General features: G+C 35.7%; 1 protein-coding gene across 2 annotated transcripts in view; it reads left to right on the top strand.

The window, feature by feature from the left end:
- The window catches only part of TFEC (transcription factor EC), a 662,156-nt gene that overhangs the window by 503,770 nt on the left and 130,874 nt on the right, over window positions 1–27,512 (top strand). For both annotated transcript variants that reach the window (XM_082631957.1, XM_082631956.1), the window contains exon 5: window positions 9,584–9,631. The gene's annotated coding sequence lies outside the window, so the exon portion shown is untranslated. The remainder of the gene's footprint in view (window positions 1–9,583; window positions 9,632–27,512) is intronic.

The raw sequence follows: 27,512 nt of genomic DNA, 5'->3' as shown, positions 1-27,512 counted from the left end.
GACAGAGTAACTTAGATAATTAAGGAAACATGAAATAGTATATTTCTTCAATGAAAATCACTGAGGTATCCCTCTCCCCATCCTATGCTTTCATTCAACAAATATTCACTGTGTTCCAGCTGCGCATCAAGAATGATTTTGAGAACTAAGGATACAGGCAAAAAGACAAAAAGATTTTTGTCCTAATGGAACTACATGTAGGAAGGAGAGAGAATTTTAGAGATGAATAAGAGCTATGAAGAAAATGATGAAGGAAATTGGTATGGGGTCTCTATCATAGACTATAAAATCAGTGCTTCTCAAATTTTAGTGTGCACGAGAATCACCTGGGGATGATATTAAACTACAGATTTGAATTCAATGGATCTTGGGTAGAGCATGAAATTCTGACTTCCCAACAAATTCCCAGGTGATGACCATGCTGCTTTAGGTGGGCAGAAAAGACCTTACAGTTTACTAAATGACTTTTAAGTGGCAACATGTATGTGGAATGTGCATCAGGAGCCAGCCAAGTTAAAATCTAGGAGAAGAAATTTCCAGGAAGAGAAAACAGCCTTTGCAAAGGCTCCATGGGGAGAGTAGGCTTGGTGTATCTGAGGGAAAGTGATGCAGAGCAGCAATCCCATCTCTTTCCCTAACATTTAGGGGTTATACACAGAACAAGCTACAATTCCTTGACCCTCTGTTATGCCAGTGACAACCTATTCCCCACCAGCAAATGAACTAATTCATTCCTAGACCCAAGTGTGCCTTCATATCAGCTTCTTTTATCTTGTCCAATATATTTTTGCAAAAAAATCCTCTTCTCTCATACCATTTATTATAACTCTAATTTCTTTTTAACCTTTATTTTATTTGTATCTTGCCATTTTCATTTAACATTGTGAGCATTTTCAATGTAATTATTCTGAAACATGATTTTTTATGGATATATTGAAGTAAATTTAGAAGTTCCTGGATTTGTATAGCTTCCATTGTTTTAATTCTTTTTGGGGGGACCTGTTATAAACAATGAGTATTATTGAATGAATATTATTATGAATATTATTGTGTATAAATCTAATGGTTCATCTCCAATTAGTTTCCTAGAATGCATTTTTAGACATTTATTTATTTATAATAACTAGACTTTTGATAAACAAAGCTTAATTACTCTCTAGAAAAAAAGTTCTAATTTACATTTATACCATCAATGAATAGTCCTTATTTCACCCGCTTTCTCTCATATTAACTGGTAGTATAATCATTTATTTTTTAACCTTTATTGAGATACAATTTACATACTGTAAAATTCATTCTCTTAAAGTGTTCAATTCAGTGAGTTTTAAAGTATATTCATAAGTGTGTGCACGTAATTAAGATTTTAAAAAATTTATTGTATTTAAACTCTTGTTATTTACAATTTTTTTGGTTGTTGTTGGTTTTTCTTCGGTTTTCTATATAGCTATTTGTATCATTTACAAATAATAATCATGTATCCTTTTAGTAGTCTTAACTCATTTCTCTTTCCTGACCTACTGCAGTGGGTGGATTGTGTTTTTCTCAATTATTGCTAAGACTATTTTGTTGTATAATACAGACGTTTGGAAGCATATATTTTGAAGTCAAACTGATATGAATTTAATATTCAACTTACTAAATATGTAGCATGGGGCAAATTACTTGTGATTATTGAGTTTCAGTTTCTCCATTTGATAACAATAAAGAGCATTAATAAATAGACTTATTGAAACTGTTGAAGGAGATAGTAGATACAAAGTGCTCAGCAAATTTTCAAGTATGGTGATATTGATATTTTTTGTGTGTGAATTTCTAAAGATTGATTCTGCCCAGGAAATAAAAATATGTGAGATGATACACAATAGAAGACTTATGCTACTATTAAATTATGTTTGTATAATCATAGTTGCTGTTGAACAGTTTCTTCTAGACATCCTTGAGCCAGATTATATCTACCCCTCCTACACTATTATTTTATTTTATTATGCTGCCTACCCGTAACCAGGATCCTATTTATGCCCGCTCAGGAATATAGCTGTTTATATCATTAAAAACCTCCAGAGAGGGCTTCCCTGGTGGCGCAGTGGTTGAGAGTTCGCCTGCCGATGCAGGGGACACGGGTTCATGCCCCGGTCCGGGAAGATCCCACATGCCGCGGAGCGGCTGGGTCCGTGAGCCATGGCTGCTGAGCCTGCGCATCCGGAGCCTGTGCTCCACAACGGGAGAGGCCACAACAGTGAGAGGCCCGCATAACGCAAAAAAAAAAAAAAAAAAAAAACCTCCAGAGAATCTGCATTCTCCCTGGATAACTCACAGAGGTGCCTCACCTCCTTATTGCCATAAATTATTAATCCCTAAATTAGATACCTCCTACTGTACTTTTGGACTTTTCTCTTTGGTATTGTAATTTTCATAATATGCAACTATTAAATTTGTTTTTGTTAGAGAAGTACTGTTAGACTATACTAATCATGTCTAAGTCCTTTAACTATACCTCATTTATTACTTTCAAAATAATGGGATAGACCCGAACAATTGTGTATAGGTGCAGGACTTATCTAGGGGATAAAAGAGGCACCAGAATGCCTTGAAATTAATTTCTCCATTAGGAAACGATGCCAGCAGGCAGCCAATTGATCAGAAGAAACTGTTGTAACTTTTTAAAAATGCAGACACAGTCAGTTGGTTATTTTTAATGTATAATTGAGCACAAACATTTTAGTGAAGAGGTTAAGAACTCTGAATAATGCATATTATTTTGGAATTTGCAAATATTTTACAGTTCTGAATGTATTTGAAATGGAGGAAATACATAATTGAACAGAAAGTTTTAGTGTTCTTTACATGTTGAGGAATGTTTTTTCTTTGTTAGACCGACCATCAGCAGTGGTATGAAGCAATGATTCAGAGGCAGAGATGTCTATTCTTGTCCCAAGTCAAGGCATTCACTGAAAAAATTGCTTCAGGCCATAACTTTGGCATGCCATGGGTTAAATAAAGGCCAATTCCAAGTAAAAAATAAAAATCAGTTAATCTTTTGGTGTTAAATGGACAAAATAGTTATCATTTTAGACTTTTTTAGTGCTCTTATAATTCAAGGATTTTGGATTTCTTTTTCCCTCAACAGAATTTTCAGGCCAGTGAGGTCCATAATGTATACGAGTGGCGAGGCATTTTGAAGGGGAAGAGAATAAAATTTACCATATTTTTAAAACGTTCTTACCTATACTGGCTCTTGCATGATATTTAATAACTCAGTGATGTCGCTAGCCCATGGGGGCTGACAGTGGTTTTCATATTTAAATTAGTCAATAGTCATTTGGAACACTGTTATCTGGAGAACTAGGTTCTAACCCCATCTTTGGCACACTGTTTATTTTTGTAAAAGATATCTAAATACAGACTTGTAATTACTTTTTAAAAATTTCTGCTAACTTATTTATCTTTGTTAGGGAGGTGGTTAAATTTTGTGGTTTATCAGTCAATGGGAGCTCAAGAGCCTGTCCCTTTGCATTTTAATCTTGACCTCATCACATTCATTAGACAAGGATAAAGTGATACCTGCTCAACAGGGTGTTGAAAGGATTGCCTATGATGGTTCATATGATGTAACCATCACGTAGTAAAAGCTCATTAAAGGTCCATTTGTATTAGGGTTATTATTATCCCTGCTTTGTGTCTTCTGCAAAGAAAATATTATAAGCAGCAAAAATCAAATAGAGGGCTATCCAATTATCTGGTCAATTCTGACACATACTAACAGCTGTATAATAAATGCTAGTGGGTGCTGTGTGATGAAGTGTCATATGGGTGGTGTAGACACTGGGCACATTCTGCTCAGTGGCTGGAGACTTTCTTGGATTACCTGTGTAATTCAGGTAATTCTCCAAAAGCAATCTCCCTTAGCCAGAGAGATTAGGTGAGAGGTAGGTAGACAACTTCTTAATAATTCCCAGGACAAATCAGACTTAACCGATTTTTACCACAATTAATTTATTTGTGGGTCCACGAGAGTGAGTAAAGTCTCTGCATATCTTTGCTGGAGACAATGGCAAAGCACAGACTGTTCCAAAGTGGCTTATCCTTCAGATCAAATGAGAAGGGTCCCATCTTTTCCCCTTCTTTGGATTAAAAGAGGTTGATTATTATTATATTTGTTTGCCTAGGCTGAAAGGAAAAGTAAAGTAACTAATGTAGAATAAAATTCTCTTCGCTCCTTTTAAGAAAAGCCCCTGCTATGAGAATGCAAAATAAGTGATTTTTCCTATTAAAAACTGACTCTTTAGTGCAGAAAAAGTCTCCCTGTGACTAGTGATAAGTGATTGTGAAAATAAAGGCTTACTGCAGATCACACCAGACCAACCAGAGAGCCTGGGAGCTGAAGAATCAGTAAATCCAATGGGAATCAGCCTGAACTTATGTCTATTTTTGTAACATGTGTTCTTATTTGTTCATTCATAGAATAGGAGATTCTGTTATTTTCAGAGTTGTAAGGGGCCTTACAGGCGGTACACACAGAAGATGTTCAGTAAATATTTGCTGAATAAAAGCATGAATGTATTCTAATGTCCCTCTCATTGTTGAAATCCTTTCCATATTTTATATACTACAGAAAGTCACTTACCTTGTGCTTGAACATTCCAACGGACTAAAAGCTTACAAAATTCTGAGGCAGACTTTTCCATTGGTGGATTGCTCTAATTATTAGATCTTTCTCTTTTTTTTTAGGATTTTTTTTTTGATGTGGACCATTTTTAAAGTCTTTATTGAATTTGTTACAATATTGCTTCTGTTTTGTGTTTTGGTTTTTTGGCCCCGAGGCATGTGGGATCTTAGCTCCCCAACCAGGGATCAAACCTGCACCCCCTGCATTGGAAGGGGAAGTCCCAACCACTGGACCACCAGGGAAGTCCCTTTCACTTTTTTTGAGCCAGATTTTATCACCCTGTAATTTCTACCTTTAGGTTTTAGTTTGGTTTTATGGAGGAACATTAAAATAAATCTACTTCCCCTTTCACATGAAAGCTCATCACATGTTTCAAGACAGCTATCATGTCCCCATAATTCTTTTCTTCTCCAAGCTAAACTATCATTGTCCAGATCATAGCATTTCCAATCCTTAGTCACGCTTATTCTTCTTTTCCTGTTTTGGGTTGGTTTTTATTTTGGTCAATGCTTCTGCTATATTTATTTATTTTATCATTTACCATGTAATGAGTACTTTTTTTTTTTTTTTTTTTGCGGTACGCAGGCCTCTCACTGTTGTGGCCTCTCCCGTTGTGGAGCACAGGCTCCGGACGCGCAGGCTCAGGGGCCATGGCTCACGGGCCCAGCTGCTACGCGGCATGTGGGATCTTCCCAGACCGGGGCACGAACCCGTGTCCCCTGCATTGGCAGGCGGACTCTCAACCACCGCGCCACCAGGGAAGCCCAAATGTAATGAGTACATTTTGAATGAACAACTGTGCTATCTATTTTATATACATTATTTTATTTAATCCTTATAACAACTATATAAAATAGGGTTTTCCCAGAGAAAACACTGTATCAAGGCCACCCAGCTAAGAGGTATTACTTGGATTCATACTGCCTCTAAATAACCACCAAACCGTCTGTGAGTAACTTATCCTTTCTGTACCTCAGTTTTCTCACCAGTGAAATGGGGATTATAATGATTCCTACCTCCTAGGGCTATCATAAAGATTAAATGTGTTAATAATGTGAAGCATTTAGGAAAGCAGCTGGCCAATAAAAAGCATTATAAGTGTTTGTGAAACAAGCAAAACTAGCTTATGCTTTCATGGACCTTGCAGATGTAGTTAAGTATCTTAAGACAGAGATATCATCCTGGATTATCAGGGTGAGCCCAGTGTAATCACTGCAGTACTTATAAGAGGGATGCAGAAGTCAGAGTCAGGGAGAAGGACATGTGACCACAGAAGCAAAAATTAGAGTGCCCCACTTTAAGGATGGAGGAGGGAGGCACAAGCTAAGGAATATGGGCAACTTCTAGAATCTGAATAAAGGAAGGAAATGGATTCTCCTCTAGAGCCTCCAGAAGGAACCAGCACTGCTGACACCTTGACTTTAGCCCAGGGAAACTGATTTCAGTGTCTGTCCCATAAGAGAAAAAAATTAAAATTGTGTTTTTTAAGCCACCAAAGTTTTGGTAATTATTTTACAGCATCCATAGGAACTAGTACAGTGAGTAATCAAAACTGTCTGAAACCTGGCATAGAAAGAACTCAAGTATAAAGATCCCGAGTTACTTTCTATGATCAGTATCATAGGCACTGTGTTCTACTCAACGTCTAAGAAAATACATTTTACATACAGAAGGTTCCCCATTGCATGTAATGTTCCTAAAAGCCTTGAGATAGAGGTTTAATTAACAAAAAGCCACACTAACAATATTAGACCTGCCCTTCTTTGTCCCCTTTTCTTGGATATCACCAAAACTCATGACAGTGTGAGCTTCTCTTCTCATACCTTTGTCTTCATTCTCTGGCAAATGTCTTCCCTCTCTCCTTACTTTTGGTGTCTCCTTTGGATATTTGGGAGTGATATGCTCCAAATTCTCTTCCTAACTGGTGTCTTTCTTTTAGCCCCTCAAATGCCTGTGGTCATTCTTTGCACCCTTTGGTCTTAGCTGAAGGAGACTCTGGTATTTCTTAAAGCTGCTGCATTTCTTGGATGCTGCTATTATGAAGCTTCAGTTGTTTCAGTGCTTCAACTGAAGCAATCCGGCCTTCACCCAGATCTTCGTGTGACACTGATTTGCATACCTTGGGAGCCTACCTCTTTTTATCTTCCTGAAATTTGGCTGGGAATGTGCAGAAACCCTCCATCTCCTTTGGAACTCTCTCTTCTTTCTAAACCATGTAGGCTGTTGTCAAATGTAAAGAGGAGAATTGCTGCTTTTAGAAAAACAAACCTCTTACCTCCCCCTTCTGCAAATTATCACAGGCTTACGTACACCTATTAATTCACCCCAAGTTTTCACCTTTGTTGTTTGTTTCGTTTTGTTTTTGTTTTAGAGGCCACAAAAACACTGGACAGATTGAGACTTTGGGCAGCTGAAATGTCCAAATCTATTTTATATGAATTTATGATGAACCTGGATATTTCCCACTTCACATACTTTTATAATTTTGAACCCAAATGAAATATTGTGTATTTTGCACCTAAGTGAGATTGACCCATTATTCTAGGCTATAACGCTATTAATAATAGTAGTTTATTGAGTATCTATTATGTATTAAGTACTGTTAGGAGTACTGTTAGTGGTTTAAATTATTAAATTTTTAATAGTGATTACTAAATTATACTGTTATAATAATAAATAACTATTAAGATAATAATAAGAATTTTATTTTTAAATGTTGTTTGTCTTTCAGTGAGTGTTATTTCTCCAACTTATCTTTTTCCTTATATTTGAGTAGCATCCATTCTGTGTATTTCTCTAAGTCTTGTTAAATGTGTTAAAAGTAACAGGTGAATGAAGGTCCTGTGTCCACCATTACAAATGTTACTCAAGATCAGTTTCCCAACTTCTGTCCATTTGTCTCCAAGAGCCCTAAAATATAGACATCCAAGGCCTGAGAGCTATTTTTAACGTATCAATAAGTGAATTTTTTGGAAAAAATTAGATTTATGTTGAGTTATTAATCAGCTCTCATTGGGAATGACAGTTTTAACAACTTTGAACCTAACTCATAATTGAACTCACATAGATTGATTTTATTAGTAAATGCATTACAAGAAACTTTGTGAAATGTTTTGCTGAAATTAAGAATTGCTGATATCTTCCTGACAATCACCTTAGGAAGATATATCACTAATTTCATTTTATAGAAGGGTATATTAGTTTAGTAGGGCTGTCATAACAAATTACCAAAAACTTGGTCACTTAGAACAATAGAAATTTATTCTCTCACAGTTCTGGAGACCAGAAGTCCAAAATCAAGGTGTCAGCAGGAGTGTTTCCTTCCTGGGAGTCAAGAGGGATATTTCCATGCTTCTCTCCTGGCACAATTCCAGTCTCTGCCTCCATCATCACCTGGTGTTCTTCCGGGTGTGTCTGTCTTCTCCATGTCTCTTCTCCTCTTCCTTTCAGGTCACCAGACATGTAGACTAAGGGCTCACCCTCTTCCAGTATGACTTTACCTTAACTTGCAACTTAATTACATCTGCAAAGACAGTGTTTTGAAATAAGGTCATATTTACAGGTACCAGAGGTGAGGACTTCAACAGATTTTTGAGGGGGACACAATTTATCCCACAACAAATAAGAAAAAAGAGAAATCACTAAAGTAATCAGGGTACACATATAGAACATGAACCCAGAACTTCTGTTTTCATACAATACTCTTTTGACTTTATGCAATACTATCTCCTACTGAATTCCACTTTATTTTTCACGACTTCCTAGACTATATGTTTAATAATCTGCTTTGAATTTCACGGGGGCTAAAAAATCAAGCTCACTAGTTCTTGGTATCCAAATGTATCATTTCCCTTTTTTTTTTTCTTTTTTTTGCGGTACACGGGCCTCTCACTGTTGTGGCCTCTCCTGTTGTGGAGCACAGGCTCCGGACGCGCAGGCTCAGCGGCCATGGCTCACGGGCCCAGCCGCTCCACGGCATGTGGGATCTTCCCAGACCAGGGCATGAACCCGTGTCCCCTGCATCGGCAGGCGGACTCTCAACCACTGCGCCACCAGGGAAGCCCCTCATTTCCCATTTTTAATAAGTTATTCTTATCATTAACTTAGGTTCCTCACATACTTTCCTTGTTCTAAGCTTACATAGTTGTTCTGGGCCTGGACAGTTTAATTTATTTAGATTGGTTTGCTGATCCCTTATTATCTTTCCTCCTATACTCGGCTTCAATTTCATTTTAATAATGGCTCTGTATATTCGAGTTTAAAGCATAGTTCAGAGTTGAGTAGGTCTGCTCTTCTATATGTATATCCATTGTTTCTGGACTGTAAGTTTTCACAGAAATTGTTGATGTCTTCATAGATCGACCTTCCCTTTACAATTCTTCTGCTGTCTTCCAGGAAAGCGTTGGTAGTTCAAAAGGGGACACAAATTGTCAACCGCACAACTATATTTAATAAGTTAACCACCCAACGAATTAAATTATTCAATTCCTATTACGTGCCAGGGGCTGTGTGAGATGGGGGTTCTAAAAAACATTTAAAAAATGACATAAAAATCACAACAGAGTAAGTAGGTAATTGCAATAATATCCGGTAACTGCTACGAAAATCGTTGAGCAAAAATGTCCCTGTATACAAGAGGAGAGCCTTATCCAGCTTTGAAATAATTGTTGGTACCACATTTTGTAATTAGTTACATTTTCTGCAATATTGTTCCCTTATTGTTCCAGATTATTATCTGCTTTTTGAAGGCATATGCTTTTTAAAAATATATCCTGCTGTGCTGAGGACTGGAGCTATCACACTGAGCATCCAATGTTTATTTTTGCCTTACAATAATATGCAACATACTAATCAAATAAGAACAGTATTATTAGACTTGAACAACATTAACCTCCTTTTTCTTTTTTCTTTTTGCAGATTCATATTAATGATATAGTTCTCTAGAGAAAAATCAGAAAAGCAAAGGTTGGTATGATATCTTATGAATGCTTAAACCAGACTTTATCTAAGAGGGGTTATTTAAAGATATGTTAGAGCATTAATTCTAAATTCCCTGGGCTACGTTTGTTTAATCCAGCCACTTCACGTTATTACAATGTCTTATGTGGCAAGAGGTTTTATAGAGACTAGAAAGAAAAAATGTTTTTCCAGATACACATTCAGTTCCTCTAGCAGTTTCCTTGTTTTACTTTCATAGCTTTTTAAGAGGTGACTTCTAGGACAGCACTGCTCTTCAGTCTGTGATAGCTCAAGTCAGAAACATACTGAGGGAAATGCAGCATCTATTGTGGTCTGTTTTTCTATGTGACAGTTGTTCCTATTTTGTGTTTGTTTCTCCTTTAATGAGGATACAACTTTCATCCAGGGAAATGTATGGGTCACTTGTTAGTGCACTTAAATGCACTAAGGCACTCCAGCAGCTGGAAATTGTGACTTGTAGTTGAATTATTTTTGCACAGCGAATGGTTTTCCTTTTGACATATTTTAATATACTTGCACACTGAGAGCAAGAGTGGGTGAACAGAAAACAGGCTGTTTTATTAACCCAGCAGTCACCTTTGAGGTTTGTACATGTCCACTTTTTTTCTTGCCTTTGTACATAATCCCAAGAGACTGGTACCTGGCTTTGCTCAGAATAACAAAGTCAGGCACAAATCTCCAAACACAATTGTTAGCTGAATGCCAACTGTTTCTTCTCATCTTTTTTTTTTTTAACTTGAACATTAAGAATTGTATTATGGGTGAACCATAACCATTAAAGAATGAATTTGTTTTTCGATTTCAGATGCTTCCCCTATCATTTACTAGATTATTTTACAATATGTAATCTCAGGTGATAAAAGAAAATAATTTTTTGCATGTTTTTTTGGAGAGCTTCTTTTTTTTTCAAATCATTAATAGTGAGAAGAAAAGAAGAAAAATATGTTATAAGCTTTAATCGGACTCCAATTTCAACTGAAAGGACAATTAGGAGAAAAGGAGAGGAGACTTCAACTCAGCCAGGAAGCCAGGACCCAGCACACACAATTCCACATGCAATTTTCATACAAACCAATGTTTCAGAGACTTTTCCCAGTAAGACCAGAAATTTCTTCAAGTCAGTTACCATCCTTTTCCAAGGTACATATCTGTATACATAATAGCTATAATTTCTAAGTAAATATAGTGGGTAATCACCTACTTTTTAATTCATACATTTTAATTGTACTCAAAAGTTGAAGACAAAGTAAGGATATAAATCCAGAAATTCCTCTCAATACCCAGCAAGTGGTTCATTTAACAGCATGTAGATATTAAAGCAACAAAACCTCCAAAGTACATAATTTTCTCTTTCCTATCATCATCATTATAATCAACATCATCATTAAGATAATAATACGGCATTTTATACTATACAGAGAAGTTTCATATCATCTCATTTGACTATCTAAACCAATCAGTGAGGTGTGCCATATGAGTAGGAAGATTATTAAGAATGATAAGCTTTCTAAAGTCATTCTAAGACTTTAAAACACAAGTAAGTGCTAGAGTGTAAAGAAAGGATTCCATCTTTGAGTTGGAATTCTGGATCTCTCGCTGACCCTATGATAATGGGTCTTTGAAAGCATTGCTCTGTTGAGTTGTTCAACGTGAGAGATAATAATTACGCAAAAAAGTGGTTATGAACTTCATTGAATATTACTTTTTTGTAGAAGGTCTATCTGAGTGTGCAAACGTATTTTATTTTATATATTTTTATTGGAGTATAATTGCTTTACAATGGTGTGTTAGTTTCTGCTTTATAACAAAATGAGTCAGCTATACATATCCATATATCCCCATATCTTCTCCCTCTGGCGTCTCCCTCCCACCCTCCCTATCCCACCCCTCTAAGTGGTCACAAAGCACTGAGCTGATCTCCCTGTGCTATGTGGCTGCTTCCCACTAGCTATCTATTTTACATTTGGTAGTGTATATATGTCCATGCCACTCTCTCACTTCGTCCCAGCTTACCCTTCCCCCTCCCCGTGTCCTCAAGTCCATTCTCTGTCTGCATCTTTATTACTGTCCTGTCCCTAGGCTTTTCAGAACCAATTTTTTTTTTTTTTAGATTCCATATATATGTGTTAGCATACGGTATTTGTTTTTCTCTTTCTGACTTAACTTCACTCTGTATGACAGACTCTAAGTCCATCCACCTCACTACAAATAACTCAATTTCGAGCAAATGTATTTTAGAGGGGATTTTTGCACTGGAGTAGGAGGTTAGAGTACCTAACTTTGAAGTCCATGCAGTGAGTATATGACTGTAAGGCTATTGATTTTTTTAAGGGAACACACTGAGTGAATGACAGAGGCAAGATAGGAAAGCATTTCTTCTGACTCCCAGTAACTAGAGTTCAGTTTAATTTAATACTTTGAGCAGCTACTTTTTTTTTTTTTTTTTTCGGTATGCGGGCCTCTCACTGTTGTGGCCTCTCCCGTTGAGGAGCACAGGCTCCGGACGCGCAGGCTCAGCAGCCATGGCTCACGGGCCCAGCCGCTTCGCGGCATATGGGATCTTCCTGGACCGGGGCACGAACCCGTGTCCCCTACATCGGCAGGCGGACTCTCAACCACTGTACCACCAGGGAAGCCCTGAGCAGCTACTTTTGACCAAGTTCTTGAGCTATAATTATAGGGTACAAATATGAAAAAGAGAGACCTTGCTATGTAGGTTTTATAATGTAGAAGGTAAATAAATAAATATCAATACAATGAAAGAAAGACTAAATACCATAGGTATGGTGTCTAGTAATTGTACATAGGTTTGGTGAAGTCATGGAAGGCTTTATTATTATGGAGGTATTTCAGTTGGGCCTAAAACTATTGTTATATCCATTCTCAGGGAATAGCTATATCAATCACATTTGCTTGTTTTTATATTAAGCCTATTCTTAAAAGTAAGACTATTTCATTAACCTCTAGTAAACTTTTGACCATGAATGCTTATTTGTTGTAAATTAAGCTTTTAAAATCATTGCTTCTTAAGGTAATGGAGATGTTTTGTTTATAATTATCTCTGACTATGTTACATTTTTCTTTTCAGTTCTTGTAACTTTCTTTATTAAAATATGTTTGATCAGGCATGCTTTTAATAGAAAAATCACATAAGATTCTGAGTCCTGTAATCTTTGTCTTTTCAGGGTCATCTTCATCATTATCCTCACATCCTCACTTTCAGAAAAATAAATTTTTAGCACTTTTTAAGAAGTGCCATGGAAAGCCATTATGCTAATACTTTACAACATTATTCTTAGGTTTTCAATAATCCAGTAGAGTAACTGTAAGCCCTATTTTGCAGATAACATACTGAGGCTCAGAGATTTTAAGAAATTAGCTCAAAATTGCACAATTAAAAAAATGTTATTGTTCTATGACCATTACAGTGTTGGCAGTCATTATTTGTCCATCTGGTTGGGGTTTACCCACTTTCTCACTAGCTTTATTAGTGAAGACTCGGATGATGTTCAGTAAGAACAACCCAGTTGGAAGTTGATTAAGTCACAAAGAGAATTCGTTGACCCCTATTACTAGGAAGGATAGCAGATATCAGGGGTGACTGGAACCAGGACTTTGAATACCATTAGGAAACTTCAAATATGGTTAAGAAGTGTCTATTTCTCATCTGTGCTTTTCTCTGAATATTGTCTTTGTTCTCAGACCAGCTCCTCCTTGTAGCACACTGTGTGGGCTTCATTCCCTTTAGGGCTGCATCCTCACAACTTGTCACCTAGGAAAATGGGGGCTTACGTTACTTGGCTCTAGTGTGAAAAATTCCAGATAAAGATTTGCTGGGATCTCATTTGGGATCCCAGCCTTTTTTTTTTTTTTTTTTTTTTTTTTTAATTTTATTTTTGTCTGTGTTGGGTCTTCGTTGCTGCGTGCAAGCTTTCTGTAGCTGCGGTGAGCGGGAGCCACTCTTCCTTGTGGTGCGGGGGCTTCTCATTGCAGTGGATTCTCTTGTTGCGGAGCATGGGCTCTAGGTGCGTGGGCTTCAGTAGTTGTGGCTCGCGGGTTCTAGAGCGCAGGCTCAGTAGTTGTGGCGCCCGGGCTTAGTTGCTCTGCGGCATGTGATCCCTTGGGCTGGTCATTAAGGTGATGGTGATGCTACGATCAGTTTTCATTAGTCAGGTATTCACTTTTGTGGCTGTAGGGAGAGATGGAAGGGATAGTATATTATTAGAATGAGAAGGGGATGCTTTACAAACATGGCTCCTGAAATGACTATGAGCCAGGCAGTCATCCCAGTTTGTGGCTATTAACACAGGCCATACCTGTTCTTGTTGCATTAGTTAATTCTCTACTGGTTTACAGCCTAACTGATTATATTTGTTAAATCACTTCTGCAGGGTAGAGGGGCTTTGTCTAATTTTGTCCATTAGCTGAAGTCTGTCAAATTTGTTTGGAACGTTTGAAGCTGGTTTGACCTAAGAACCAGGCTTCCTGTTAGCTCCCCTTGCTAAGTCTGTGGCTAATGGGGTTCACGGTCTGCCTCCAGAAAGGGCAGCATCAGTGGTCAATGCCAGTGGACCTTGGGCCTCAGTCACAGAGCCTGGGGCCTGCTGGAATATTTGTCATCATTTCTGATATGCTGTGGTGACTCAACACCATCATAAATGGAAAATGGAGGAAAAATCCCTCTTTTTATGTTTCTTCTTCTCTCTGACTCTCCACTGCATATACAAAAATGTTTTTGTCCCAGAACAGGGAATTAGAACCCTCATGTTTGTCATCTTGTCTCCCTTTGTCCTCTTACTATAATTTTTTTTTTTTGGTGGAAATGTATTACTTCTCATTGCTTGATCTGTCAAGAACTTCCTACATCTTCGTTTTTCCAGTGTTGGCATTTGCCTTTTCTTTTCTCTGTAGTCATAGGACAGGAGGGATTCAGGGAAAGGATTTGGCATACAAAAAAGGAAAAATCACAAGAGGTGTATATCAAGGATACTAACTCTGATGCAGAGGTAAAACTTAGAGAACAAGAGAAAAGAGTTAGAAACCAGAAATCCAGTTACAGTGTCAGTTGCTAAATCTTCCATGCTTAGATAGCATTTTCTTTTTTATTTTTTTCCGGTACGCGGGCCTCTCACTGTTGTGGCCTCTCCCATTGCGGAGCACAGGCTCCGGACGTGCAGGCTCAGCGGCCATGGCTCACGGGCCCAGCCACTCCGCGGCATGTGGGATCTTCCCAGACCGGGGCACGAACTCGTGTCCCCTGCATTGGCAGGCGGACTCTTAACCACTGCGCCACCAGGGAAGCCCTAGATAGCATTTTCTAGTTGTCCTTTGGATGTTCTAAATTTGTTAAATAACCTGTAGGATTTGTTCATTTCCTCCAGACATAGATTTCATTTACATCTATGCTGATCAAATTTTTGAAGTTATCTATTCCAAAAACCTTTTAAAACCCTTCTTTTTTTTTTTCTAATAAGACTCAGAATTAAAAAAAAAATTATGTCAAGTGGCCTGTGTATTATACCTAACATACTTTAAAAACCCCTCTGCCTCTAGTGTTGATGAAAGGGACAGAAATTACAGAAGCTGCAGAGCTTAAAACATAAAGTGAGAGCTATACACTGCCTATAAAAAGATTTTTTGATCAGAGTGAGGACATGTTTTCCACAAACATGTATTTCCTTTTGTTATAAAAATGAGGAATGCATGGTTGGACCTGAGCAAATGCAGCTACTACTAACTGATAATGAGCAATGGGTGAACTAAGATGGTAGCTGTGGCTTAAGCTGAGTTCATCCAAGTTATGATCAACTTCATAAGCAAGAGTCTCAAGAAGACAACTAATTCCCATGGTGTTGTCTGAATAAAATTTATTATACACCTGAGACTAGTAGCATCTAAAACCCTATGAAATATCTTTATAGCTCAAAAGCTTACTGATGGAGGAAAATGGCTCACTGAAGTCAAAGGGGACAAGAGTGGGAGTGACCTGTTTCTTTGGAAACCTCAAATATAAGATAGTCTGGCCCTATGATTCTTATTAATCAATACCTGCTTTTCAGGGCCTATCTTGATTTTAGGTAATGAAGCAGAGAGAATTATACAACCTTCTGGGTAATATATTGTGGCATACATAGAAGTTATAATATTAATCTTCTTCTTCACTATGATTGGCTTATAATTTTAATCTAATTTCCTTTTACTTATCTTGAAACATAGAAAATTGGTCACCTTTAACTTTATAATCTCCCTCCATAAATGTGAATACTGTTGTTCTTTTTCAACTTTTCCTTGTATGTCTCTTTTTGAGGCTTTTAATAAATTATTATGACTTCAAATTATTATGATTTCAAATTTCAAGGAATCTTCAAATTTCTCATAGCTACTTGAGAATGCATTATGGGGATTAACCAAAAATTTTTTCATTAGAATTTTAAAATAATATGTGCTCAACCTATAACTTTGTTTTGCTAATTTTTAGTGGCAACACAGGTATCATCATTAAAAATTATTTTTTAAATATGTAAACCTAGATATACAGATGCTAATTATTTCAGTCGCTTCCACTAGATAAATCATGATGTCTAGATGTGGTAACTAATCCTGAGGGTGAAATATCAAGTATGAATAACTGAGAAAAGAAGGAATAGTATACATTTCCATTCCAAATTACATTTTTGATATTAATATGTAACTATATTAAGGAAAGGTCTTATCTTGGTGTTTTGTTAATCGTTTTAGCTCACTAGATTCAGCAGTTCCCAAACCCTCCTTGCTTTCCTTTTAACTTTCTAGACTTTAGATTCAAGGCACTGTCCTTCTACAACTTTTCTGAGAACTGTCCAGTTTGATTACACACTGTATAACCAGCAGTTTTGGCAGAGAAACTTTTGGTGGCCTTATTAGAGAGAAAACTAACTTTCTGTTTTCTGCCTCTTGGTTGGCTTTGAGTTGCAATAGTTTCCCTCTGCCCATAAAAGACCTGTTCCTATTGCTGCTCTCCTTCCTTAGGACTCCTGCTTTCCTTTGCGTGCTGCATCTTCTTATCCCTCCCTCAGTGTTCCACCATGTTCCAGACACTTGTTATCACCATGTGCTCTTTTATTTTCTACACAGTTTCTCAGAGTATCTGAAAATACCTAATTATCATGTTGGAAGGTTTTGCTCTTATATGTTTACTGGTTAGCTGTTTGGCTCAACCCCTGAAAATGTATGCTACATGGGAGAATACACCTTATCTGTTTTATAGAGCAAGATAGATCGAGCTCTGGGGACTAGAACAGAGTAGGTGCTTACAAAATACTTGTTTAATAAATCTTTTTCCTTAAAAGTGTTTTTGAGATTCTTTGCTTCTGATTTTTCACATTATCCTCAGGCAAATTTATCCACTACCATGGTTTCAATAAAGTAAATGCTGCTTACCTAAAAATATTTGTCTTCAATTTACAGCCCTCCTCTTAGCTACACATCCAAATATCCAACTGCTTCTATCTAGATGCCTCTTCAAACTTAATATGGCCTAAACTGGATTAGTAGTGTCTCCCAATGAATTCACACACACACACACAAAAACCAAACAAAGACGCTGCTCCTTCTTCAGAGTTTCGTATTTCATAACTGGAATATTTATCCATGCCCTTGCTCAAGCCTTAAAACAGAGATCATCCTACTGTCCTCTCTCTCTTTCATCCCTGTTATTGCAAATTCCTGTTTGAGCCCCCCTCATAAATAGTTTTCAAATATCTCCACTCCTCTACTGCTGCAGCCACAACCCTAGTCAAGGTCATCATCATTTCTCATCTAATTACTACAATGCTCCACACTGGTGTCCTTATTCGCTGTCATGTTACCCTCCAATCTTTCCCCACCATGTATTCCCAGGGATCTTTGGTGATGTAAATGTGACTGTGGTACCCTTCTCCCAAGCACACACCTCAACAAAAGCTTTTCAGTGGCTTCCTGTTCCCTTTAAGATGAAGTCCAAACTCTTTAAGTGGCCTCAGAATAGTGTATGATTGATCCTTAGGCAATTTCCCCTACATTATACTTTTGTCAGCTGGACTATAGCTAAAAGAAAATTTTGAGATTATAGTCTCAAATAAGACCTTGTATCCTGTTTCTCCCTATTAACAATTGTGGATGGGTTATTAAACTTTGAAAACAGATGAACGTGGTAGGATTAATATCTTATGATAAAAATTATATTTAAGATTAAATTACATACAAAGGGATATAGGCAAGCAAGGCTTAGAATTTTCCTTAAGAATCACCTTTGAATCTCCTCTAACACATGAACAAATGTTCTGTTGACTCACAGTTTCCAGACATTATTGAATGGCCAAATTACTTTTGTCCAAAAAATTCTCAAAGCACTTATTACTTGTGTCTAATTATACTCATAGAAATGTATCCATAACATCCTCGAGCATTTTCTAATTCTGAGATATCAATTAATGCTTGTTAATAATTTACATGTATTCATTATTGTTCCCTGCCCCCAGACCCCAGCTTTTTTCTGGAGTCAATGCTATTTTAAAAGTAAAAATTCCTTTGCTGGTTCTTGTGAACAAAAACATTCCTCCTCTTTCTCAAACCAATTATTTGGATAGTCAATCAGGTCTGCTATGGAGGCAAATAGTTTAAATATTTTTAAAACTTTAATTCTTGAATTGTGAAAGCTACATATATGTTAAACTTATTTAAAATGGTTACTTTCTGATTCTACCTTCATCTTCTTTTCTTCCATTACAGTTGGAGCATATTGCAATTGCCTTCTTTCTTCACTGTTATTAACTTTTCCCCTTTTATCAGAAAAAGGATCTTGCTTTCTTTGATTCTCTTATTGATATTTTAAAAGAACTTTTTTCCCTCTCTTGCTGTCTCTCTCAGGCAAGTCCCATCTCAGTTGTCCTTTGTCATTCATTGTCAGTCTTTGTGTCCCTCCTCTTATCCCAGCTTAGTTTTTTCCTTTCTCTTTTTTCAGGGGAGGGGTGGAAGTAGCGGGCACTGGTGTTGGGAGTCTCACATCAGTTTCAGGCCTAAAGCAAAATGCATTCATTTCAAATGGAAATTACAGTTTATACCAAAAATGCAAGGTTTCTTTACTTCAGTAAATTGGAGCCTTATGTAACACATACTCATCTAAAGAAATTTTAGAATAGAACTTCTAAATAACTAATAACTGGAAAATTCTGATCTTGAGCTTTAGTTGCTGAAGATAGGGAAAGACATCTGCTTCAGTACCCCCATCTGGCTTTTACGTATCTATTTCAGACTCAGTATGCTCTTGCTCTTTCTTTTATCTAAGCCCATCTGCTTGTATGGTGTGTTCCCACCCTAACATATTTTCAGACCCTTGCCATAGGGCAAAAGTGCCAAGCAATTATTCGTTGAGATAGATAGTCCACATAATACTGTAAGTGACATCTGTTCTGTAGGAAATCCCTCCCTTGTGGCAGCAATGTCATATTGGCAGCTCATAGGAATATCGGAATTGACATACGTGAACAATTGAATGTTTCATCTTATCCTGAATTCTCACTCAGAAAGCATCCAGTACCAGATGCTTTAGAGGGCCGTGTAACCCCTGGACTCTTTCTCTTGTTCTCTCTACACCTGTGGTAATTGGCAATACTACACTATGGAGAAAATTTCTTCCTGACCCCAGCTGGTAACCAAATTATGCCCTAAAGCATGAAGATTGGCATATTTTAAAGTTTATTGTAGCTAAGATGGCGAAAAAAGAGATGTTTTTCATATTAATGTGCTTACTAGATTGACCTAAATAATAGCTTGAATAATAAATTCCACAAATTACTCAATAACTTATTTGGCAAAATTACAATGACAGATGAACATTTTAATCTTTTTAGTGTTGATCTCCACATTTGGCAAGTGGTTCTTCTTCTTTAAACTATTTCAAAAGATGATAAGAAAAACAGTCCACAGTCCACAATTGTTCAAGACTTGAACTTTGTATAAAGGTATAATTGGTAAAACTTACATTAATTGGTTCTGGGTAAATTCTGAATTTGCTGGTTTTTAGCCATTTGATATTCCGAAGGCAGGCAGAATTTGAAGCCAAAATCATTATTGGCAAATTAAAAATACATTATGTAAGGTAGGTTCTGAATAAATTGACACAAAATTCAATTTCCCCAACCAGCTACATTGATGCTGTTACTCTCTTCAGTGATTCTCATAATACCATGAACAACTTCAAATTTTAAAAAGTTAAAGTGTATAATTATGAAGGGCTTTCAAAGTTAGAGTTGAAATGAAAGTACTCAATTACATAATTTAGTCAACCCATTTACTTAAGTTTAAGTAAGGTTTAAATATTTAGTAATAATAAGCTGTATCAGTTATGTGTTGTTACAAAATCTACCACTGTGAAAAATAGTGACTTAGAACAACTATTTTACCTCTTTATCATTCTCTGGGTCAGCAATATGGGCAATTCATTTTAGTGGTTCCTTTGCTGCTAATTATGCATACTATCTGGTGACTATCCTTGGGATTGATGGTCTAAGACAGCCTCACTCAAAAGTCAGGTTGTTGGTATTGGCTGTCTGCTGGACCATTTGTCTCTAGTAGGATAACTTGGCTTCGTATGTAGCAGGGTTCTAAAAGCAGGAAGAGATGGGGCCAGCCTGAATGTGACATCATTTTGCATGATGTCTCATTGGCCAAGCCAACATGGCTAAGCCCGGAGTCAATGTAGGAATAGACTACATAATGGAGTTAATACAAACAGGTGTGATTTTTTGGGGGGTACTCTAACTGTAATAATCTATCACATATTGCTATCCCAGGATTATCAGTTGGCAGAACCTTACCTTCCTGGTTACTTAATACAGTGTAGCATTACTATTGTGCAGAGTCCTGTAAGTCTGTAAGAAAACTGTATAAATAACATAAAGATCAGTGAAGCTAATTCTTTATCCTTCTTTCTATACATTTTAAAGGTATAAGTCATTTGCCAGATATGTGGTTTGCAAATATTTTCTTTGAGGCTGTAGTTTTTCTTTTTATCCTTTTAATAAGACCTTTCACAGGACAGAAAAGTTTAATTTTGATAAAATCCAATTTATCAATTATTTCTTTTATGAATTGAGTTTTGGTGTTATGTTTAAGAACTCTTTTTATACATTGCTAGATTCAAAATGTTCATATTTTGTCAAGGATTTTTTGCATTTAAGTTCATGAAAAATATTAATCTGTAGTTTCCTTCCTTTCTTTCTCTCTTCTTCCCTCCTTTCTTTTCCTTCCTTCCTTCCTCCCTCCCTCCCTTTCTCCTTCCCTCTCTCTCTTCCTTTCTTCCTGTATTGTTTTTGTCTGACCTTGATATCAGGATAATCCTGACCTCATAAAATAAGGTGGAAAATGTTAGTTTCTCTTCTATTATCTAGAAGAGATTATGTAGAGTTGTTCCCAATTCTTATTTATTGTTTGGTGGATTCCTCCACTGAAGCCATCTGGGTCTAGAGAGATTATTTTTTGTAAGTTTTTAATTTACAAATTAAATTTCTTTAACAGTTATAGGGTGTTGCAACTGCCAGTTAAAATGATTTGTCTTCTTTTCCTTTCAGTTCTATTAGTCCTTGTTTCATGTATTTTGATGCTCTGTTGCTTGGTGCATACACATGTAGGATCACTATGTCTTCTTGGTATAATGACCCTTGTAATATGCTTCTTTGTTGTTGGTAAGGTTTTGGTGGGGTTTTTGTTTTTGTTGTTGCTTGTTTGTTTGTTTTTGGTTTGATTTTTTTTTCTCGGAAGTCTACTTTACATGATATTAATAGAGCTACTCTTTCTTTAAAATTAAGTTTTGTATGGTGTATCTTTTTTCTGTCCTTCTAATCTGCTTATATCATTATGTTTGAAGGAAGTTTCTTGTAGACATCATACAATTTAATCATTTTTAAATCCAGCCCACTAATTACTGTCATTTAGTTAATATATTTAGAACAGTTACAATTAATGAAATTGTTGATATATTAGGAGATGTCTTCTATTTTATTATTTGTTTTCTGTTTGTTCCCTCTGTTTCTCATCCTCTGTTTCCTTTTCCTTTCCTTCTTATGGATTACTTGAATGTGTTTTAGAGTTTCATTTTCTTTATTTACAGTTTTATAAGTATATATCATTGTATAGTTTTTCAGTGTTGACTGTAGGTATTAAAGTATATACATATATATCTACCATCACAGTCTACATACACCACAGTCTACTGGTATTGACATTTTACAACTTTGAGTAAAGTGTAGAAAATTACTTCCATTTAGGTCCTTTTACCCTGCCCACTTTTAAAATGTAATTTTCTTAATTAGTTTTTCTACATTGAGCATACATCAAACAGCACTATAATTTTTGCTTAAACCATCAAATGTGATTTTTAAAACTCATGAAGAAAGAACTCATAAAACTCAACAATAAAAAACAAATGACTCAATTAAAAACTGGGCAAAAAATATCTGAACAGGGACCTCACCAAAGAAGATACAGAGATGTCAATTAAACATATGAAAAGTGCTCAATATCGTATGTTATTAGGGAATTTGAAATTAAAACAATAATGGAATACCACTACACATCTATTAGAATGACCAAAAGCTGAAACACTGACAATTCCAAATACTAGTGAGGATGTGGAGCAACAGGAACTTTTATTTATTGCTGGTAGGAATGCAAAATGGCTCAGCCCCTTTGGAAGACAGGTGATTTTTTAACAAAACTAAATATTCTCTCTCTCTCAGATTTTCTACATAGACAATTATATCATCTGAACAAAGTTTTATTTCTTCCTTTCCAACCTGTATATTTTAACTTCCTTTCATATCTTACTGGATTTTCTAGGACTTCTAGAAGGCGCTGTAAAGCATATGTGAAAGGGGACATCCTTGGTTTGTTCGTGATCTTAGTGAGAAATCTTTGAGTTTCTCACCATTAAGTATGATATTAGTTGTAGGTTTTGTGTAGTTGTTCTTTTATCAAGTTAATGAAGTTCTTCTTTATTCCTAGTTTGCTGAAAGATTTATCATGAATGGGTGTTGTAATTTGTCAAATGCCTTTTTGCATTCATTGATATGATTATGTGATTTTTCTTCTTCAGCTTTGAAGTGATGGATTACATTAATAGATTAATTGATTTTCAAATGTTGAACCAGCTTTGTGTACCTGGGTTAAATCCCACTTGGTCATGGTGTATAATTATTTTTATGCATTGTTGGATTCAATTTGATAATATTTTGTTGAAATTTTTTTCATTTATGTTCATAAGAGATATTTGTCTGTAGTAGTTTCCTTTTCTTGTCTTTGTCTGGGTAAAGCTGGCCTCATACAATGAGTTAGAAAATATTCCCTCTGCTTCTGTCTTTTGGATGAGATTGTAAGAATTGGTATAATTTCTTCATTAAATATTTGGTAGAATTCAACAATGAGCCCATGTGAGCCTCATGCTTTCTGTTTTGGAAGATTGTTAATTATTGATTCAATTCACCTAATAGATGTAGGCCTATTCAGATTGTCTATTTCTTCTTGTGTGAGTTTTGTCAAATTGTATCAAGAAATTGGTCCATTTAATCTAGGTTATCAAATTTGTGGGCATAGAATTGTTTATAATATTCATTTATTATCTTTTTATGTCCATGGGCTCTTTAGTGATATTGGTGATATTTCTGATATTGGTCATTTGTGTCTTTCTCTTTTTCTTCATCTCACTAGAAGCTTATTGCTTTTATTGGTATTTTCAAACAACCAATATTTTCAAAGCTTTTGGTTTTGTTGATTTTCTCTGTTGATTTCCTACTTTCAATTTCATTGATTTCTGCTCTAATTTATTATTTATTTTCTTTTGGTTACTTTGCATTTAATTTGCTCTTCTTTTTCAAATTTTCTAATGTGGAATCTTAGATTACTGATTTTAGATATTTTTTCTTTTTTAGCCTGCTCATTCAATGCTATACATTTCCCTCTAAGCACTTCTTTCACTGCATCCCATAAATTTTGATAAGCTGTATTTTTGTTTGCATTTAGTTTAAAATGTTTCTTAATTGCTCTTGAATTTTCCTCTTTGATTCATGTATTATTTAGGAGTATGTTATTTAATCTCCAAGTATTTTGGGATTTCATGCTATCTTTCTTTTATTGATTTCTAGTTTAAATTCACTGTGATATGAGAAAATACAGTGTATGATTTCTATACTTTTAAACTTGTTAAGATGTGTTTTATGGCCCAGAATATTGGTGACCGTTCCGTGTAAACTTGAGAAAAATGTACATTCTACTATTGTCGAATGGAGTACCCTATAGATGTCAGTTATATCCAGTCAATGATTAGTACTGTTGAGTTCAGCTATGTCCTTAGTGATTTTCTGCCTGCTGGATCTTTCCACTTCTGATGCAGGGATGTTAAAGTCTGCAACTATAATAGTGGATTCATCTATTTCTCCTTGAAATTCTAGCAGTTTTGCCTCATATATTCTATAGTTAGATGTATACATGTTAAAGATTGATTCACTTTGTTGTACAACAGAAACTAACACAGTATTGTGAAGCAATTATACTCCAATAACGATCTATTAAAAAAGAAAACAGATTGTTACGTCTTGGAGAATTGACTCCTTTCTCATTATGTAATGCCTCTCTTTATCGCTGATAACTTTCCTTGACTGAAGTTCACTCTATTGAAAATTAATATAGCTACTCCCACTTTCTATTGATTAGTGTGAGTATGGTATATCTTTCTCCATTCATTTACTTTGAATTTATATATTACATAGTATATAACTATATAAGTATAATCTTTATATTTAAAGTGAGTTTCTTATAGACAACATATAGTTGGGTCTTGTTTTTTATCCACTTTGACAATCTCTGTCTTTTAATTGATGCATATAAACCATTGATGTCCAAAGTAATTACTGATATAGTTGGATTAAATATCTACCATATTTGTTATTGTTTTCTCTTTGTTGTCCTTGTTTTTTATTTTTGTTTTTGCCTTCTACTCTTTTTCTACCTTTGTGGTTTTCACAGAGCATTTTATATAATTCTATTTTATTTCCTTTTTTAGCATATCCATTATATTTTAAACTTTTTTAGTGTGTGACCTAGAATTTGCAATATACATTTACAAGTAATCCAAGTCCATTTTAATTAGCACTATATCACTTCACAGTAGTGCAAGTACCTTGTAATAACAAAATAATTCTAATTCCTCTCATTCTTTGTATTGTTGCTGTCACCCATTTCACTTACACATAAGCATACACATAAGTATACAAAATTTAATATATTGTTATTATTTTGAATAAATTGTTTTCTATTAGATCAATTAAAAATAAGAAGAGCAAAAGCTTTTATTTTACTTTCACTTAATTCTTCTCTGCTGCTCTTTCTTTATGTAGATCTGAGTTTCTGACCTATATCATTTTCCTTCTCTCTTAAGAATTTCTTTTAACATTTCTTGCAAGGTAGGTCTACTGGCAACAAATTCCCTCAATTTTTGCTTGTCTGAAAAATCTTTATTTCTCCTTCACTTTAAAGGATAATTTCAGAGTACAGGATTCTAGGTTGGTTTTTTTTTCTCTCAACACTTTGAATATTTCACTCCATTTTTTGCTTGTGTGTTTTCTAAGGAGAAGTTGACATAAATCTTGTTTTTGCTCCTTTGTAGGTAAGGTGTTTCTATCCTATGGCTTCTTTCAAGATTTTTTCTTTGTCTTTCATTTTCTCAAGTTTGAACATGATATGCCTAGGGGTAGTATTTTAAGCATTTATCCTACTTGATATTCTTTAACCTTCTTGGATACATGGTTTGGTGTCTGACATTAATTTGGGGAACTTTTCAGTCATTATTGCTGCAAATACTTCTCCTGTTCCTCTTTCTCTTCCTTCTCCTTCTGGTATTCCCATTACATGTATGTTACACCTTTTATAGTTGTCCCATGAGTATTGAATATTCTGTTCTGGTGTTTTCAGTCTTTGCTTTCCTTTTCATCTTTGGAACTTTCTACTGTCATATCCTTAAACGCAGAGATTCTTTCCTCAGTTATGTCCTGTATGCTAATGAGCCTGTCAAAGTCTTTCTTCATTTCTGCTACAGTGTTTTTGATGTCTGACATTTCTTTTTTACTCTTTTTTAGAATTTTCACCTCTCTGTTTACGTTATCCATCTGTTCTTACATGTTGCCTACCTTTTTCTACTAAAGCCCTTAGCATGTTAATTGCAGGGTTTTTGTGTTTTTTAAAATTCCTGGCCTTATAATTCCAACATCCCTGCCATATTTTATTCTGACTGACACTTGTTTAATCTCCTCAAACTGTTTTTCACCTTTTAGTATGCCTCATAATTTTTTTTATTGTTGAAAAGTGGACATGATTTATTTCATGAAAGAATCTGCCTTAAAAGGTCTTTAGCAATATAGTGGTAAACTATGGGAGTTAAGGGACAAATTTTAAAGTCTGTGATTAGGTCCCAGTCTTTCAGTGAGCTTAGGTCTCTGGACCGTGAACTTCACACCTTCTTAATCTCCACTTCCATATACCCTAGGTGGGACAGGATGGCTAGGTGGGGCTGAAGTTATATATTTCTTTCTCTCAGGAGGTTAGGATCTGGTAAAATAGTTTCTTCTGAGGGAAGTTCTTGTTAAGAATAACAGAATGCTCCAGTGTATTTTAAAATGGCCACTATCCCCCTACCTTTGCCAGAAGCAGGAGGGAATTTGTCTCTGATTATTCATTATGAGAACCTGGTAGAGCTCCTGGAGGTAAGACGCATGAAAGTGGGAGGTCCCTATAGGTCTGTGTACCCTTAGAGCTTTTAACTCGCAGTCTTGTACTCCCTGAGCTTCCAGCAATTCATCAATTACAGTTTAGGTTTTTCTACCATGCTACTGGTTCCCAAGGAGATTTCTGCTTATGGATTTCTGCTTGAGTAAGTTGTGATTCTCTGTACCTGCCTGTCTCTCTCTTCAATTTGGGGGGCAAGAGTTTGCCCTGTGAGAGGTCTTTTTGACAGATCTAAGAAGAGTTGTTTATTTTTCAGTTTGTTCAGCTTTTCACTTGCTATTAGGAAGGAGTGGCTACTTCTAAGCTTCTTACATTTGGACCAGAAACCAGACGTCACACACTTTTGTTTTGTTTGTGCCGTTGGTATAGTGGCATTAGTGAAATGTTTTTCATTTCAATAAAACAGAAACAATTCACAGAGAAAATAGGTTTTGAGGTGAGCTAAGGCAACAAAGTTTTGAAAATTCAGTGGTTTTATGCTTAAATATTAAACTGCATTTTGAAAAGGTCAACCTATAAAAGGAATATTAAATAACCAACTTTGTATTATAAATTCTACAAATCTTGGATACAATTTAATGATATCTTTGCAAGTGGGTATTACACCTGTTAATTAAAGTTGAAAAAATAACCAGCATCCTCATTATTAGTATCTATAAGTAGCAATTCATCTGCTGGGTATCCCAGGCATATATATTTAAAGCACAATGTGCTACATAAAATCAATGATAGTTTAATTAGCATCTGATGGGAGTTAGCAATTTAACTTCAATTTACAGCATAAAGATTAGGTGTGGTGAGCTCATTCTATGGTACTGGTGCTATTATAATGACAAACCAGTAAATTGACCACTGAATAAAAAATAAGAGTAGAGGAAAACAGTCCACAAGTTTGGTAAACTGTAAAGCTACTACATCCCAATAAAAATGTATTCTAATTTTTAATTTCAAAATACATTTGTCATTACATGGTAGTGCTTATGGGAAGCTAAAACCTGAAGTCTAGTCTAGTCCTAGGCATAATGAGAAAAAAGTAATCACGTTAACAGCAGTTGGTCTTACCCATCTGACTTCA

Source organism: Mesoplodon mirus, assembly GCF_964341445.2.
Source record: "Mesoplodon mirus genome assembly, chromosome: 9".
Lineage (NCBI taxonomy): Eukaryota > Metazoa > Chordata > Mammalia > Artiodactyla > Ziphiidae > Mesoplodon > Mesoplodon mirus.
This window is presented reverse-complemented; position numbering and strand designations above follow the sequence as displayed.